The following is a 5,615-nucleotide window of genomic DNA, read 5'->3' on the forward strand; positions in this document are numbered from 1 at the left end:
ACACCTGATCTATAAATAGGAATACTAGCATTGGTCCCAAGAATCTGCACTGTTAACAAATTAACCAGATATTTCAAATGTTCACTAAAATTTGACAATTTGTTCTATGACATTTTAATAACCTAGGAAGTCTTAAGAGATGCAAATTCCTGGGCCCATCAAGACATTGACCTCAGTCATCATTATTTTTTTCGTGGTTTCGCAGGTGATTCTAATGTACCAACAAGTTTGAACATCACTTGTCTGAAGGAATGATCAGTCCATTGTTTTTCTTACCTTTTTGTTGACACATCTCTGCAATGACATTTAAGACCAAAAAGTCATAGTTCTTTCTGTAGGTACTAAAACCCATTTCTACTAGTGCCATTGTAATGACAATCTGGTTTTTGTGTTTGTGTTTGCCAAAACTTTGAAACCAACCTTGCAATCTAGTACAACCACCTAATTATGTCTTTATCTAAAACACAATCAGGATAACTGAAAGAATATTAGGGGAAAAAAAAATCTTTAGGAAGAAAGTATCTGGAAATCTCAAGTGCTGTGTATTGAGATTAAGAAATGATCAAAGAGCTCTGTTTCAGGTGGCTCCAGAACCTTAGTTTCATTAATATATTTTGACAGTCTTTCTATACATGTGAATACGCCAACTAATTTGTGGGTTTTCAAGTATACATCAAGTGGATTTTCAAACCCACTTTGAGACCACTTTTTATTTGTTATAATTTAGGAAAAACACAGTGGTTTTTTCCAGTTTTACTGAGATATAATTGAAATAACATTGTATGAGTTTAAGGTGTACAACATAATGATTGGACATACGGATATATTCTGAAATGGTTACCAAAATATGTTTAGTCAAAATTCATCACCTCACATAGTTACAATTTGTTTTTCTTGTGACGAGAAATGTTAAGGTCTACTCTCTTAGCAACTTTCAAATATACAATAGAGTATTGTTCACTGTAGTTGTCATGCTGGATATTATATCCCCAGGATTTCTTTATTTTATAAGTAGAAATTTGTACTTTTTGATTACCTCCACCCCTGGCAACCACCAATCTGTTCTCTTTTTCTATGAATTCATATTTTTAGATTCCACATATACAGTATTCATCTTTCTCTCTCTGACTTATTTCACTTAGCATAATGCTCTCAAGATCACTCCATGTTGTCATAAATAGCAGGATTCCCTTCATTTTTATGACTGAATAATATTTTCTTATTATAAATATAAATATTAGAAAAAATAACTATAATATTTAATAATATTTTTGTGTTTTCCCACACACATTATATATATATATATATATATATATAGCTATATATATAGTTGTTTCCATGTCTTGGCTACTGTAAATAACACTGCAATAAACACAGGGATGTAGCTATCTCTTCAAGGTAGTAATTTCATTTCCCTCAGATATATATCCAGAAGTAGAATTGCTGGATCATATGGTATATCTATTTTTAATTTTTTGAGGAAACTCCATACTGTTTTTCATAGTGGCTGCACCAATTTACATTCCCACCAACAGCATACAAGTGTTCCCTTTACTCCATATTCTCATCAACATTTGTTATCCCTTGTTTTTTTGATGATAGTCATTCTAACAGGTGTGAGGTGATATCTCATTTTGGTTTTGATTTATGTCTCCTTGATGCTTAGTGATGTTGAGCACCTTTTCATATACCTCTTGGTCATTTGCACGTGTTCTTTGGAAAAATGTCCATTCAGTTCCTCTGAACATTTTTTATTGGATTGTTTTTTGCTATTGAGTTGTACAAGTGCTTTATAAATTTTGCATACTGACCCCTTATTAGGTATATGACTTGCAATATATTCTACCATTCTTGTCTTTCATTCTGTTGATGGTTTCCTTTGTTGTGCAGAGGTATTTTTATCTCACTTGTTCATTTGCTTGTTTTTCCTAATACCTGTTAGAGGCAATAACTCCTTATTTTCCTCAGATAACACCATTATAGGAAGGTACTATTTATTTGTTTGTTTGTTTGTTATTTTGCATGGCTCTTTTCAGTTTATTGCTCAAAGGAGTTACACTAGTCCAAGTTAAAAGCAGACCCCAAATGGTTATATTGGGTTATATATGTTAATGGTTATATAATGGTTATATAATATAATGGTTACATTATACTTACATTATACAAGCTGTGAGGTTTTTAAACTTGTGGGAGAAAAAACAAAAACAAAAACAAAAAAACTTGTGACAAGGAACAGAAGGGAAATTCTATTCATTGCAAGGAAATCTCCTTTAAGCTTCAGTGAGCCAAAAGCACCCAAAACCTATGAACCTTCAGCTGATCGTCCTTAGCCAGTCCAATCTCTATGAGGAACTGATATATGCTCTTGCACTGGTCACCCTGTAAGGGAATTACTTCTCCATATTCTGAATGCTCAATTACAGTACCATTGCAGACAAATTTCTTAAACGCCTTCACCAGTTTCTTTTTATCATAATCATCAGCGATTCCTTGGAGAGTAATAAGGATCTTCCTGCCATTTCTCTGTTGAATTCTTACATGGATATTATCCTCAGTGCCAACAGAAGCAGAGCATCACCCTTATTTGCATAAGCAAAAGAGTCCAAAGAGTGGAGGTTCTGGATGGCAGACATATGATATGATTCCTTTTCCTTGGTGGAAAGGGCCTGTGGAAGGCAACAGCTAGAGAAGGCTGGTGGGGGCATGGTGATTCGGGAAGCTAGGGGACTGGGGGGGGTGGGTAAAGGGGGTGCTGAGTTCTCAGCAGTGGCTCCGTGACTGGGGCCAGGAAGGTACTTTTTAAATAGATGCTGACCCCTCAAACCTGTACTGCACAGTCACTACCTGTTTGGCAGTACATCTTCCCAGTGTTAAAGGACAAAGGAGGCAGTCAGTTACTGACTTAATTTCCAGCTGTACCAGAAGGTAGAAAGAAGCTAAAACTAGTCTGTACTTGTTTTGGATAGACAATGGTGAGAAAGATAAGGACATCGAGAAGATGGGTGTAAGAGGATGATTCCACTTATTTGTTGGCTGAAATAATGGAAGTACCAGAGCTTTTAACACTAATGGGAGATGAGGGGAAGAGAAAGAAAAAAGCAATAAATTACACTTTATTTATTTATTTATTTATTTGCTGAAGATAGTTCCCAGCTGTTTGGAGTCTGGGGCCAGTGTTGTTTACCATGGAAACTTAGTTTGCTGAATAAAACAAACACTAAGGTCATGCCTGATTTTGTGTGTGGTAAGTAGTGAAACCACCGCCCTTCCCCACAGTGTTCTCTCCAAACTATTTCTACATAATGGCAGGAAGTGAAAAGGAAAGTGTGCAATCCAACCTAAAGTGTCTCTTTTATCACTTTCCTAACAATGTCTTCAGGCCAGATACGAGCATTCAATACATTTTGTCCAGTGTAATGCATCTAGTAAAATGCTGTTTTGTTGTTGGCCTGTAGCATCAGTATCACCAAAAGCATTCATGATATAGCACAAGGTATTATATACAGGAAGTCAAATACATTTACTCATTGTTTTTATAAGGTTAAAAATCAAAGTCAATTGATTGCATGGATGGGGCAGGTAAACACAAGGTGAACCCGTGACATTTTGCCGCACCAGGAAGTAAGGAAGTACTAAAAGGGGGAGGGGAGGGATGGTAGATGTTAAAGGAACAAAGGAGCCAACCTGAAAGATCACAATGATCAAAGCTAGAACAATTTGAATAATAAAAATAATTAATGTAGTATTGGATTGTAATCTAAAGTATAAAATAAATATCTATGAGCTATATGGATGTAAACAAATGGAGGAAAAGAGACAAATCTCCTTTAAAGAAGAATTTCTCATAATTTATATAGATGCCCTCCCTCCCCTCTAGAAAGTAGAGTTTAATTCCCCTATCCTTTGAATGTGGGGTGGACTTAGTCACTTGCTTCCAAAGACTAGAATAGGGAAAAGGAAAAATAACTTTACCATGGAAAAACGTGACAAACATTACGTTGACCAGATGATCAGTGTTAAAATCATTGGTGATAAATCATGTTAATAGCATGTGTGCCCTGATATGATATGATGAGAATAACATTTCTTCATGTGGTATTCTTCCCCAAAATTCATGACCTCACTCCAGTCATGAGAAAGACATCAGACAAACCCAAATTCAGGATATTCTATAAAATACCTAACCAATACACCTTAAAATCATCAAAGTCATGAAAAACAAGAAAAGACTGAGAAACTGTCACAAGACCAGAGAAGACTAAAGGAAATATGATGACAAAGTACTATATGGTATTTTATCTGAGTTGAGTCCTAGAGAAAAAGGCATTGGTGGAAAAACCAGTGAAATCCTGCAATTCAAATTAATAGTAAATCACCAGCATTGGCTTCTTAGTTTTGACAAATATGCCCTGGTTATGTAAGATGTTAATGATAGGAGAAACTAGGTGAACGGTTTATGGGACTCTCCATGCTATCTTTGCAATTTTTCTGAAAATCTAAAACTATTCCAAAATTAAAAAAAAAACTATATTGAAAGACAAGTCAACATTTAAAAGCATATGGGATGAAACTATCCCAATGCATGTATTTGACACATAACGTGCAGGCAATTTAAAAAATTGTTGTGGGGTGGCTGGATAGCTTGGTCAGTTAAGTGTCCAACTCTTGATTTTGGCTCAGGTCATGATCTCATGGTTCATGGGATGGAACCCTGAGTGGGACTGTGTGCTGACAATGGGGAGCCTGCTTAGGATTCTCTCTTTTTCTCTCTCTCTGCCCCTTCCCATCCACCGTTCTCTCTCTCTCTCTCACTCTCTCTCTCAAAATAATAATTTTTTTTTTTAATTTGTGTGAATTAGGTGTACTTTAGAAGGAAAATGCCAAGGACATATTAGGATAGTTGTATGCATGTAATTTAAAGTGGTTCCGCTTTTTTGTGACAATTCAAGAAGCCTTCTTATATCAGCTTTCTTCTTTTTCCTAGTGCAAACAAATAAAAGATTAGTATCACTTAAGTGCTTTCAAGGGTAAATTTCTTCCAAGCAATACCGAACCTGACACCATTACACAACAGGATAAAAACTTCAAAGATTTATTCACCTAATATCTATTATTAGATCCCAAATTCACCTGTGGTAGATTACTTTTTCTGTTAATTCATAGTGTTTGACATTCTTTCTCTTCAGCTGGTATGTGCTTTAGTTCCAGATGAGGTCCTGCAGCCTCATTAACTGCTTCTGTTTCCCTTTCTTGGCCATCACTGCCTTTTCTTTATCCTGTTGCTTAGAGAGGGAACAGAAGAATTAGGAGGAGAGCTTTATTTCCATCACAAATTGCATAAAACTTGATCATTGTTGGATAGCGTTCAAGTTACTCTGACCTCTTTAGTCTTGCTTCTAAGTCAGTGTGGGTTTTTTTTGTTTTTTTTTTAAATAATTTTATTTATTTTTGAGACAGGGAGAGACAGAGCATGAGCAGGGGAGGGGCAGAGAGAGAGGGAGACACAGAATCCGAAGCAGGCTCCAGGCTCTGAGCTGTCAGCACAGAGCCTGATGTGGAGCTCAAACTCACAGACTGTGAGATCATGACCTGAACCAAAGTCGGACACTCAACCA

At 36.0% G+C, this 5,615-nt stretch overlaps 1 pseudogene; it reads right to left on the reverse strand.

The window, feature by feature from the left end:
- Window positions 1–2,277: 2,277 nt before the first annotated feature.
- On the reverse strand, window positions 2,278–2,633 carry LOC122469194 (annotated as a pseudogene).
- Between the last annotated feature and the right edge of the window lie 2,982 nt (window positions 2,634–5,615).

The sequence above is a fragment of the Prionailurus bengalensis genome, chromosome B1 (genome assembly GCF_016509475.1).
Source record: "Prionailurus bengalensis isolate Pbe53 chromosome B1, Fcat_Pben_1.1_paternal_pri, whole genome shotgun sequence".
Lineage (NCBI taxonomy): Eukaryota > Metazoa > Chordata > Mammalia > Carnivora > Felidae > Prionailurus > Prionailurus bengalensis.